The 12862-nt window shown below is 43.4% G+C and overlaps 1 protein-coding gene across 8 annotated transcripts in view; it reads right to left on the bottom strand.

Annotated features, from left to right (window-relative positions):
- Window positions 1-7693, bottom strand: part of CYRIB (CYFIP related Rac1 interactor B) — a 134014-nt gene extending 126321 nt beyond the window's left edge. For 7 of the 8 annotated variants that reach the window (XM_017870609.1, XM_017870550.1, XM_017870671.1 and 4 more), the window contains exon 1: window positions 7641-7693. The gene's annotated coding sequence lies outside the window, so the exon portion shown is untranslated. The remainder of the gene's footprint in view (window positions 1-7640) is intronic. The other variant, XM_017870559.1, reaches the window with a different exon arrangement.
- Window positions 7694-12862: the final 5169 nt, after the last annotated feature.

The raw sequence follows: 12862 nt of genomic DNA, 5'->3' as shown, positions 1-12862 counted from the left end.
AGNAGGAGCAGAAGGAGCAGGAGGAGGAGGAGGAGGAGGAGAAGGAGCAGGAGGAGGAGCAGGAGGAGGAGGAGAAGGAGGAGGAGGAGAAGGAGAAAAGAAGGAAAGAAAAGAAAAAAATTAGCTGGGTGTGATGTGTGCCTGTAGTCCCAGCTACTCAGGAGGGAGGCAGGAGGATTGCTTGAGCCTGGGAGGTTGAGGCTGCAGTGAGCTAGTATCGTACCACTGCACTCCAGCCCGGGCCACAGAGCAAGGCCTTGTTTCAAAAAAACAAAATAACATAAAATAAAATAAAAATAAAAGTGGGGAGATGTCAATTAAAGTGTCTAGCCCAGCATCTATGGCATAAAGTAGGGACCCAGAAAATGTCCCTTCCCTATGAATGCCCTTTACGTTTGAAAACAGCTATCACATGTCTCCCCTGTCTCCTATTTCTTGTTAAATATTTCAGCTAATTTAATGGTATCCTTAAATGACTTTATTTCAGAGCCCTCTTCTATCCCTCCTCTCTGCAAAGGCTCCATCTGTTAAAACCCCACTCGGGGTATTGCATAACCAGCTCACAGAATCAGCAGCACGCTCCTGTTTGCTCATTCATCTGTTAATTCATTCACTGAGTAAACACTGATTAAACACCTACTATATTGGACATCCTTGGCTCTTGCTTACCCACCATTCACAAATGGTACCCGCATTTCCCTGGGGACCTGCAGTCTTTCCCTCATTCTCAGTCTCTGTACCTGAGCAGGTGCAGGCTGCACCCAATCTCCCTCAGAGGGAGGGCATTTGATCCAAGATGGCCAATCAGAGCGTCGTATTTGCCTGCCACAGCGATTGGTTCACGGCTGTGCATGTTACCCAGAAAAGACCAATCAGAGAGACAGTTGGACTCAGTTCTAAGACTTTTGTTGAACTACTGGAACAGTGGCCTTTTTTACCTCCTGCTAGAATCGCTGACAACCATTTTGCAGCACAATCCAAAAGAAAAGGGAGGCAGCGTTGAAGAGGGTGAAAAACTGTGTAAGCCTTGGCAACACTTTAAGCCTTGGATCCTCCATGCCTTATGTTTCATTCCTAGATTCTTCAATTACATAAACCAACAAATCCCCTTTCTGCGGAAGCCAGTTCGAGGTGAGATTCTGTTTCAAGGTCGACAGAATCCTGACTAATGAAATCCGAAGTGCTGTGGTGTATGCTGCATGCTGACTATACACAGATGAAGCAAGGCGATCCATACCATCCTTCTAGGCACTCACAGGCTGATGTGGAGATAGCTACAAACAACTACAATTATTTAAAGCCAATAAGATAACTGCATTAATTAAATGTGACACAGTGCAATAGGAGCACAGCAAAGCACCTGGGTCCAGGAAGGCCTCACACAGCAATGGCGATTAAACCTATTCCCTATCTCTAGTCAGGCAGTGAAGATGGAATTACTATTTGGAGGAGTCAGATAACACTGTTGATTCACATTCATCTTACAGTAAACTAAAACCATTACATCCCACATTGCACATAAGGACAATGATACTTAAAGCTCTTAACAGCTCTCTCTGAGCCTACAAAATACTGCCTCAAGAGACCAGCAAAGTGCTAAGGTCAAATAACTCTCACTTGCAAGTGTTTCATCTGAATTGTGCAGATATGTTACGCTCTTAAAGACTACCCAGGTCAGTTTTTGTGATTTTGATTCCATACGCTTAAATTTTCCTTCCAGTTTTCTTGACCATTTGGATTTCTTGTCCATTTGTGTGTTGATCACATCACAACAGCCCTTTCAAGATGAATAACCTACTTAACTGAATTTATTTCCAGATGATCAAGGGAAGGGGAAGAGAGAAAGCCTCTGGTTCTATAAAACATTTCCTGATGGGTTAGAAATGTGGTTGATTGTAGAAAACAACAATAACAACAATAAAAAGCACCTCTGGGAACATCTATTTTGAGAAGAAAGGCCCCTAAAGGTCACTCTTTTTAAGTGAACAGAAGTTGGTGTCGCTTAGACCTTTGATGATGCATACTCAACGGGAAAGTTGTCAAGATAAAATAATTCCAAAAAGGAGGACATCGCAGGACGAATTCTCCTTGCTTTGTTGTTTCTAAACACATCAGCAATTCATGTGGTCCAGAAACACAAGCTACAGCTTTCCAGAACAAAGAATCTTACAGTTGGAAAAATGAGTACTAACTGAATACTTCCATGTGGTCTCAAGAGAGGTGCCAGGGACTAGAGTCAGGAGAGACAAAAGGTTTGAGATGCCTCCCAGATAACTCAGATTTCTATGAAGCAGCTGGGTCACCCCTGTTTCCAAAACACCTTGCAGGCTGTCACGGAATTTCCCCTCCTCTACCTGCATGCCACAGGACTTTGCACAACGAAGGTACCACCCATTTTCTTGAAAATGGGATTATCGGGCCAAGCACAGTGGCTCTCACCCATAATCCCAGCACTTCGGGAGACCAAGTCAGGAGGATCACTTAAGCCCAGGAGTTCAAGACTAGCCTGGGCAAAACAAGGAGACCCCTGTCTCTACAAAATGAAAAAAATTAGCCAGGTGTGGTGACACATGCCTGTAGTCCCAGCTACTCAAGAGGCTGAGTCTGGGAGGTCGAGGTTGCAATGAGCCATGATCGTGCCACCGCACTTCAGCCTGGGTGATCAAGCAAGAGCCTGTCTCCAAAGAAATAAAGAAAAAAAAAAAAGAAAATGAGATTACCATTTATCACGCATTTACTGTGCAGCTCTGTTGTCCAGGTATCAGCAGGCAATAGAGAGAACTCCAGTGTTAGGGATGTGTGAGGACACATCCTCACATCCTTACCTGTGTGACCTGTCTTACCTGTGAACAGATAACACAGGTAATGGCCTGGTGCTTGTCAAATGCTCAATAAATGTTGGTTTCCCATGGGATATATGCAACCCCACCCAGGAGACCTGCTAAATCTCCTCTATAAACATTCAAAGAAACATAAAAGGACATATAGCAGGATATCTTCCACCCACCCAAACCCCACAATTCCCTAAGCTTTTTCAAGAGGTATACAGAATTCCCTCAGACACTGTGTGTGTGTGTCCTTCCAGCAATCGCCTAGGCATAATCAAGTATGAGTATGTGTGTGGGTGGGTGTGTATAAACACTTATATCCTCTTCTTGTTTTCCTACATCTGGCAGCATACCACATATACTTTCTTGCAAATTGCTTTATTCTTAAACTTAAGAATATATCCTGAAAATCATTCCTTCTTAGCAGATATGACCTACTATTTTAAACAGTGTTGGGGCAATCTACTTTAAGAACACACATTCAATCAATTCCTCATTTTTTGTTTTTTGGGGTTTTGTTTGTTTGTTCATTTTTTGAGACAGAGTCTTGCTCTTGTCACCCAGGCTGGAGTGCAGTGGTGCAGTGGTGCAATCTCGGCTCACTGCAGCCTCTGCCTCCCGGGTTCCAGCTATTCTCCTGCCTCAACCTCCCGAGCAACTGGGATTACAGCTGTGGGCCACAACACCCAGCTAATTTTTGTATTTTTTGGTAGAGACACAGTTTCTACCATGTTGATCAGGCTGGTCTCAAACTCCTGACCTCAAGTCATCTGCCTACCTCAGCCTCCCAAAGTGCTGGGATTACAGGCATGAGCCACTGCGACCGGCCTAAATCAATTCCTTATTGATATACATTAAGTTGTTTCCACAGTCTTTCTATTACTAGCAATGCTGCAATGTATATATTACATGCATCTTCACACACATATATAACTATAGGAAAGATAGAATTTATAAGACAAAATCCTTGAAGCAGAATTGCAGGGTCACAGGATATGTGCACTTAAAATGGTAGACAGTGCCAAATGGCACTGGCTCATTGCCACCTGGGATCAAGCAATCCTCCCACCTCAGCCTCCCAGGTAGCTAGGACTACAGGTGCCACCTATAGAGGGTGTACCACCCTCCTTTGAATATTTTGCCCTTGATGGTGACCTGGTCTCAAATTCTTGGAACCTAAGGATTGGAAGATGTCTGAAAGGACATCTAATTTTTATGTCTTCTAATACTGCCTCTCCCTTAGTCCCTCTATGTAGACATAAGTAGTGCCATTGATACTTCTTCACCATTATTTCATATACCCATCTCTTTATCACTTAGTGCCTACTCTTGATGATTTCCCATAGTATAATACTTGCAAACACAGACTCAAGGCTACCCGAGACAGCCTAGAGTCAAATCCCAGATCCATCACTTACCAGCTATGTGACCATGAGCTAGTGGCTTAAACTGCTATTTAGTTTCTTTGTCTATAAAGTTCAGATGATCATAATAATGCCTCCTCATAATTTTGTTCTAAGGAGTAAATGAGTTAATGCAAATAAAGTACACAGAACAATGTCATTTACTATGCACTTAACAAATTTTAACTGTCATTGTCTTCCAGCTCATTAATTCTCTCTTTAGCTATGCCTAATCTGTCATTTAACTCTTTTGTTGGATTTCAATTTTAATGATTATTTTTCCTTTCAATTCAGCTGCTCTTTGTCAACCTATTCTTTTTCCATCTTTCTTTACATTTTTTATATTATCTTTAGTTCTTAATCATTTTATTTCTTTTTTCTTGTGAACCCAAACTAAGACATCTTAATAATTTTAAATATACCATTTTTATAGTCTCTTTTAAATGATTTTATTATTTCCAACTTGGAATGGCTTCCTGAATAGTTTAGTTTTTCATTGTGAACTCGTCCTCAGAGGTCATTGTCACTGTGGGAGTGCTGTTAGGTATGGGTTGTTAAAATATACCTATGGAATGACTTTGTGTTTGCAGTAGAGGTTTCCATGGTACTAGACCAGTTTTATCTCAATTTTTCAGGATGAAGGGTCTCATACTTCATAAGTAACAAAAATACAGATTCCACAACCACATATGGTATAATCCCATGCGTTTAAGTTCTTGCTGGTAACTTTTTTCCAGTCAAGGCAAGCTTCCTCTCTATTTCTACAAGTATCGAAGTTTTTCTAGCCCCTTTTCATGAGAAAGTCAGACCTTCAAGGCTCCAGAGCACTCAGTTCCACCTTGAGCCCCCAGGCTCTGTAGCTTCTGTGCAAAAGCCCCAGGAGTAGTCATGGCTTCAGCTCACATGCCACCATTTAGCTTAAATTCATCCACCTTTTTTTTTTTTTTTTTTTTTGAGGTGGAGTCTTGCTCTGTCATCCAGTGTGGAATGCAGTGGCGTGATCTCTGCTCACTACAACTTTCCCGTCCCAGGTTCAGGCAATTCTCCTGCCTCAGCTTCCTGAGTAGCTGGGATTACAGGCATGTGCCACCACACCTGGCTAATTTTTGTATTTTTAGTAGAACAAAGTTTCACTGTGTTGGCCAGGCTGGTCTGGAACTCTTGACCTCAAGTGATCTGCCCACCTCCGCCTCCCAAAGTGCTGGGATTACAGGCATGAGCCACTGCGGCCAGCCTATCCTCATTTGTGACATTTGCAGGTTTCCCTTTCTTCAGCGCTCCCCTAGATAAAATTCTTACATTTCCATCAATTCTGTATTCATAGCAGGAAGGACTCAGACAAGTCAGCTTAGTCCACCACGTTGCCAGAAGTATTCCAGGTCACTACATTTAATATAACAACTTATTCACACTTGAGTTCTGCCCCCATTAAAATTGTATCTACTCAAGGGTTAGCTTCTAAAGCCAGCATGAAAATTGAAAGAAGTCAAAATTCCCCTTGAAAAATCCCACAATAAGGTCTCAGGTTGGAGACAAACAAACCATCTTTCATGAAGCCCAACACAGCCAGTCTTTCCTTCAGCACTGGATTTGGTTTCTTAGGGTTGAGCACCATATGTAATAACTGGCTTGGATTTAAGGGCCATGTTGTGTGATAATTAAAATCCATAAATATGAGAAACATACTTGGTGGCACAAGATGCTCACATCCTAAAAAGCCATGAGAACAAAGACCAGCAGACGGAACAGCAGATCCATGTCTGCCATTCACACCCACTCCAAGAGAGATGCCCATTGGATGAAATGATAGGATCACCCACACTATTTAAAGTGGTGTTTTTATCCTTTTGTTTTTGTTGAGCAAGTATATTTGGATATGGCTAAGGTAGAAGCATGAATCTGTGATGACAGACGTCAGAATAGTGCTTATCTCTGGTGTAATACTAAGTGCAAAGGGTCATGAGGGAACGTTCTAGAAATATTGTATATGCTGGTTTGGGTGATGGTTAGATGGATGTAACATATTAAAATTTCACCAAGCTGTACGATTAAGATTAAGATTTGTGCATTTTACAGCAAGTAAGATAGTCTGATTCAAATAAAAGTTAAAAGCATGCCTAAGCAGAGATGGCTGTAAGTATTTTGCCACAGGTCCCTATCCTATGGTTAAGCCTCACCAGTGAGGGTAGTAGGGAGTCTAGGAAACCGGGGGAGAAAAGAAGCAGAAACGGGAAGTGCACTGTCACAGACAGAGGGCACCCAGGAGCCAAGAGTCAATGGTTTTCCGTGAAGGGCCTTATAGGGTTGACAGTTGACAAGACCACATCGGTTAAGAGCACTGATTTTCCTTTTTTGTTTTTTGAGACGGAGTCTCGCTCTATTGCCCAGGCTGGAGTGCAGTGGCGTGATCTCGGCTCACTCCAAGCTCCGCCTCCCGGGCTTACGCCATTCTCCTGCCTCAGCCTCCCAAGCAGCTGGGACTACAGGCACCCGCCACCATGCCTGGCTAATTTTTCGTATTTTCAATAGAGACGGGGGTTTCACTGTGTTAGCCAGGATGGTCTGGATCTCCTGACCTCGTGATCTGCCCCACTTGGCCTCCCAAAGTGCTGGGATTACAGGCGTGAGCCACCATGCCCAGCAAGAGCACTGACTTTCCATCTAGACTGCTTGAATGTGAATACAAATTCTATCCCTTACCAACAGAGTGACCCTGGGCAAGTTACTTGTCTTCTTTGAACTGCAACTTTGTGGGAGCTTCTGTGAAACTTAAACAAGTTAAAAAGCTCTTAGCACAGGGTCTGCATATAGTAAATATTCAAAAAGTATTAGTTATTATTGCCATTACTCATGACGGTAGGCTGGAAATGTCTCCTTCCCTCCAAAATTTTGTTCTTCTTTCTTTCTTTTTTTTTTTTTTTAAAGACTGTCTTGCTCTGTCGCCCAGGCTGGAGTGCAGTGGCACAATCTCAGCTCACTGCAACCTCCGCCTCCTGAGTTCAGGCGAGCATGCCTGGCTAAATTTTATATTTTTAGTAGAGACAGGGTTTCACCATGTTGGCCAGGCTGGTCTTGAACTCCTGACCTCAAGGGATCCACCCACCTTAGCCTCCCAAAGCGTTAGGATTACAGGTGTGAGCCACTGTGCCCAGCCTATAGTTCTTATTTAAACTAATAATGTGACCTAAAAACCTCGTAGGTTCATAGAGTGAACGAATATTCATAGAATGAATGAAGGGATGTATGTGTATTCTGATTTCAACAGAGGTAGGAGGTTCTTATTTCTATGGAACTGAAATCCATCTTGTAGCCATTCCCATCCACTTTAACTTTTCCTCATAGAAGTGTGGTTAAGAGTGCTGGTTCTGGAGCCAGATGGCCATGGTCAAATTCCAGCTCTGTTACTTACCAACTGGGTAATCTTGAATGAGTTAATCAAATTCCAGGTCTCAGTTTCTTCTCCTGTAAAAGAGTTACAGCCAGAATTAAGCAAGTTACAACAGTCCTCAGTACACAGAAAGCCCCCAGTAAATCCTAGCTATTGTTTTTTTCCCATAGTAGAGGCACAACTCCAAATAGCATTTGTTTGTTTGATTGTTTATTTGTTTTTGGAAGACATAGTCTTGTTCTGTTGCCCAGGCTGGAGTGCAGTGGCATGATCTAGGCTCACTGCAACCTCCGCCTCCCAGGTTCAAGTAAGCATGCCGGGCTAATTTTTTTATTTTTTGTAGAGGCGGGATTTCATCATGTTGGCCAGCTGGTCTCGAACTCCTGACCTCAAGTGATCCACCAGTGTTGGCCTCCCAAAGTGCTGAATTACAGGCATAAGCCACTGCACCTGGCCCCAGATCGCATTTGTACAGTCCATTATATCACTGAATTGTTTTGCAAACAGTTTTCTCATTTAATGCTCAAAATAGTCTGGTGCATTACAAATAAACAAAGATTCAGAGAAGTTGAATAATTTGCTGAAGGTTGCATAGTAAGTAAAGAACAAAGACCTAAACCAAACTCCTATGACTGAAGGACAGTTTGGCTGGACTGTGTTGTCCTTAGGAGCGCATATGGTGGGGCCAGGGCTATCCATGGAGATTCAGTATAAAGGATATTGGGACCTTTGGCTGCAGCAGCAAGTCTTGGTCCCAGCAAAATGCTCAGTTCAACTTGAGTCTGAAACGGTTTTAGTCATTCTGTCCCTTGAATCACTTCCTGTTTCAGGTTTCTACTTTGCAGAGAAAGAAACACAAACAGGTATATTACGCCAGCCTTGTCACCCTCCAAAATCTCCTACAGCAACAAAAGCTGATGAATTAAAGAGAATTATCATAAAACCATAGTTAACATCCCTTTTTAATGCATTTGCCAGCAATTAGTGTGAAGATCAGAGCAAAGTCTGCACTGTCTAGACACTCTTACTATTGAATGGAAGAGAAACAGGATGACTTTTTCTCTGGCCTTTTTTCTGATTAAATCTTTAGCTGTCTTAGTGTTTTCTCTTTGCTTTTCATTGGGTGCTGAAACTACCGGAAGCCACTTAACCAGCCTCGTTTTATTCACAAAAGGTTTAGGGGCCATGTCTAATTGTCCAGGGAGAACCCTATCTGCTGATAATTTCAGCCACTTCAGCTGCTTTTGCAACTCTCTTTTTGTTTGCCAGTGTAGGTTTTCTTTCTGTTGTTCTCCTTGTTATGGCATGAGTGTGGTTTAACATTCCCTTTTAAATAATAATCACAGAACTGCTCAGTGGCCAAGGAGAGGATTTAAGAACCATCTAGGCCAGGCATGGTGGCTCGCCTGTAATCTCAACATTTTAGGAGGCTGAGGTGGGAGGATCGCTTGAGCCCAGTAATTTAGGGAGCTCTCGTCTCTACAAACAATTTAAAAATTGGCTGGGTGTGGTGGCACATGCCTGTAGTCCCAGCTACTTGGCAGGCTGAGACAGGAGGATCGTCTGAGCCCAGGAGGTCAAGGCTGCAGTGAGCCATGATGTGCACTGTGCTCCAGCCTGGGTAACAGAGCAACCCTGTCTCTAAACAAAACAAAAAAAAGAACCATCTAAGCATACTGCATACTCACAAACTATGTCCTCAAATGTACACACACAGACTCCACACATACCACACATTCATTCCATGTACACACACCACACATACACCATACACACATCCCATGCACACACCCCACACACATCCCAGGAACACACCCCACACACAACCCACATCTCTCAGACACACACCCAGCACACCCAGGGCATAGAGTGTGGCTCTGACAGAAGTAACGTGGGCAAGCGTGGCTTCTTTTCGTTTCCAAGCTATGGACAGAAAGCCTTGACTACAGCTCTAGAAACCAGATCTTGCCTCCTCTTCAGACTCATACCATGGGTCTCATTCCTTCTCAGTCTTTCGGAGTGTCTGACTTGGGCAAGTCAAGTTAGAATTGGCCAGAGGCAGGAAGGGATCCAAGCAGAGCTCTCGGCACATGCAAAGGCCAGCAGGTTAGACTGTGGTCCATTCAGTTAAGCATAGAAGGTGGAAGAGGGATGGGCCTGGGTATGCAGGGGTGGGCTTGCCAGGGTAACCCACCTGGGCTAGGTGCCCCCCGAAGGTCCCTCCCAGCCCTCAAGGCAGAGTCTATCATCTTCTGAGAGCCCAGGTCCTCTCTTTCCCTAACAGCCTTTTCACTAGCATGCTGAAGTCGGCTCCAGAGGACAAGGGGAGTCCCAACCACCTCACGTGGGCTCCTGCTCCTTCCTCTTTCTTCTCGTCTCAGCAGTGACCAGACAGTGACTCAGGGAAGGGAGCTGTCCTCTATTTGTCATTTAGTTCTTTGAAAAATACTCACCTATAGTCCTAGCTACTCTAGAGGCTGAGAAAGGAGGATCACTTGAGCCTTGGAGTTCAAATCCAGCCTGGGCAACATAGTAAGGAACTGTCTCTATAAAAATAAAAATTTAAGCTGGGCGCGGTGGCTCAAGCCTGTAATCCCAGCACTTTGGGAGGCCGAGGCGGGCGGATCACGAGGTCAGGAGATCAAGACCATCCTGGCTAACACAGTGAAACCCCGTCTGTACTAAAAAATACAAAAAGCCGGGTGTGGTGGTGGGCGCCTGTAGTCCCAACTACTCAGGAAGCTGAGGCAGGAGAATCGTGTAAACCCGGGAGGCGGAGCTTGCAGTGAGCTGAGATCCAGCCACTGCACTCCAGCCTGGGCGACAGAGCAAGACTCCGTCTCAAAAAATAAATAAATAAAAAAGAAAAAAAAATAAAAATTTAAAAACACCCAGGGCTCCTATACCCAACTAGCCTTCTAACTCCCTCCTTTCTCCCACCCAGTCCCTGACCTAGCTGAGAAATGCTGGATTTCTCTGTGTCTTTATCCATCTCCTCCAAGAGACTTTAAGCTTTAAGCTACCTGAGGGCTCATGCTAGGTTTTGGTCACCCTAGTGTCCCCCGCACCTGGTACTATGCCTGATGTCTAGTAGATCCCCCAAATGCAGGTGGAACCAAACTGATTCCCCTCCCTGCAAATGAGCCCTGCCCGGAGCCCACCCACAGGGCAGCTTGTCTGAGGCCGAAGCAGGAGACCTAGAATCAAGCCAACCCAACACTCCTCCCCCAGCATTCTCTAGGAGATGCTGCCTTGTGAATCCCAACCTGAACACCGACAGCTATGTTAGTCTAATTCCCTCATTTTATCAACAAAGAACCTCAGGCCCAAAAGAATGATATGACTTGCCCAAGGTCTCTCAGAAAATGTGATATAAAGTTTTTTAAAGGAGCAAAACATCGCTTAAAATGGAAGCCTATCTATCACCCCTACCAGAAACGCTGCTTATTTTAAGAGGAAAACCCTTAATGTTGGCATCGAATGGAAGCTTTCCTTTCTCTGACCAATGTCACACTTTCATGACTCCTGGGATGCTCTAGGCAGCACTAAAAGCTCCCACTGAAGCAAATCTATTTACAAAGGTGACCAGGAATTGTTTTAGGGATTGGGTATATTTTTGATTATGGATCATTTTTAAAGTTAATTCTCTATTATGTGATCTAAGGCTATAACAATGTTTTAAACAATTGAGCCTCCCAAACCACTTAGTTCCTTCCTGGTTTTTAAAAATGTTTTGCTATTTAAAAATGTTTTGCTATTAAACAACTTTACTAGAACTTGAAACAGGGTCTCACTTTGTTGCCCAGGCTGGAGTAGAATGGCTCAAACATGGCTTACTGTAGCCTCAACCTCCTGGGTTCAAAGTGCTCCTCCTGCCTCAGTCCCCCAAGTAGCTGTGACCACAGGCACGTGCCACCATACCCAGCTAATTTCTTTCTTTTTTTTTTTTTTTTGAGACAGAATCTCACTCTGTCACCCAGGCTAGAGTGCAGTGGTATGATCTCAGCTCACTGCAACCTCTGCCTCCCGAGTTCAAGAGATTCTTCTGTCTCAGCCTCCCAAGTAGCTGGGACTACAGGCACCTGCCAGCATGCCCAGCTAATTTTTGTGTTTTTAGTAGAGACAGGGTTTCACCATATTGGCCAGGCTGGTCTCAAACTCGTAACCTCAAGCAATCCTCCCACCTCGGCCTCCCAAAGTGCTGGGATTACAGGCGTGCGCCACCGCGCCCGGAACAGATGATTTTTAAGGAAGACACTTCTACCCATAATCCCTCCACCAAAAGAAAGAATTCCTTACAATTCTGTGTCCTCCTAAACTTTTTTATCCACAGTTCTGTACTCTGGACATATGTATGTATTTCATTAAAACACATTACCTTTAGTATAAAAACATTGTTAAATAGTTTCCTTTTATCTTAAAAAATAAAAAAGACAAAAACTTTTATTATGTAAGTCATTGGCACCATGTTTCTGATAAACGCCACAGAGCAACACCTAGGCTACAAATTAAGAGCACCTGGAAATTTTGAGTTTGAGCCTTTTAAAGCTACATTTTCTAGCCTGCTTCATTCCATAATTATTCTGACACTTTCCACATCCCACTTAATAGGAAACAAAGGAAAACAGGTGTTTTCCTCATTCCACCTGGCACAGCATGCTCTACTGCCGAAGTTTGCAGCAGTTGCTTACTGCTGTATTTTTCCTGCAGGTGAAATGACATCTCTGGTTTGGCCAGAGTTTAAAAATACTGCAGCAGGGTCCCCACCCTGCATAATTAAACAGACTCTCTGGGGATACACCCCAGCGCCATAGTGCTCCAAAGCTCCCCAGGTGATATTCATGTGCAGCTGGGACTGAGAAGCACCAGGCTAAGATAACTCATTAGTCAAAGGAAACCCATGGGAAATCTTATCTGGAAATGAAGAACTCTTGTAATTAAATAAAATAGCAGATGTAAAAGTCCCTAACAGTGCCTGTTACCCAGAAGACAATAAATGTTAATTAAACAAAAAATAATAATTTAAATAATTACTCCCTCCCCTCAGTGGATTCACCTTGTTATTTTATTGGCTTGTTTATCACTTGTTTTTTCCTTTACCATGATTCATTCTATCCCTGTTAATAAAATTATAAACTTATACCTATAATCCTGTTCAATTACAAGAGCTCTGTAATATTTCTAACAACCATTTATCACTTTATTTAATAAAACTTTCCCCAGTACAGTGGGGGAATAAATAT

The sequence above is a fragment of the Rhinopithecus bieti genome, unplaced genomic scaffold (genome assembly GCF_001698545.2).
Source record: "Rhinopithecus bieti isolate Rb0 unplaced genomic scaffold, ASM169854v2 scaffold_54, whole genome shotgun sequence".
NCBI lineage: Eukaryota > Metazoa > Chordata > Mammalia > Primates > Cercopithecidae > Rhinopithecus > Rhinopithecus bieti.
This window is presented reverse-complemented; position numbering and strand designations above follow the sequence as displayed.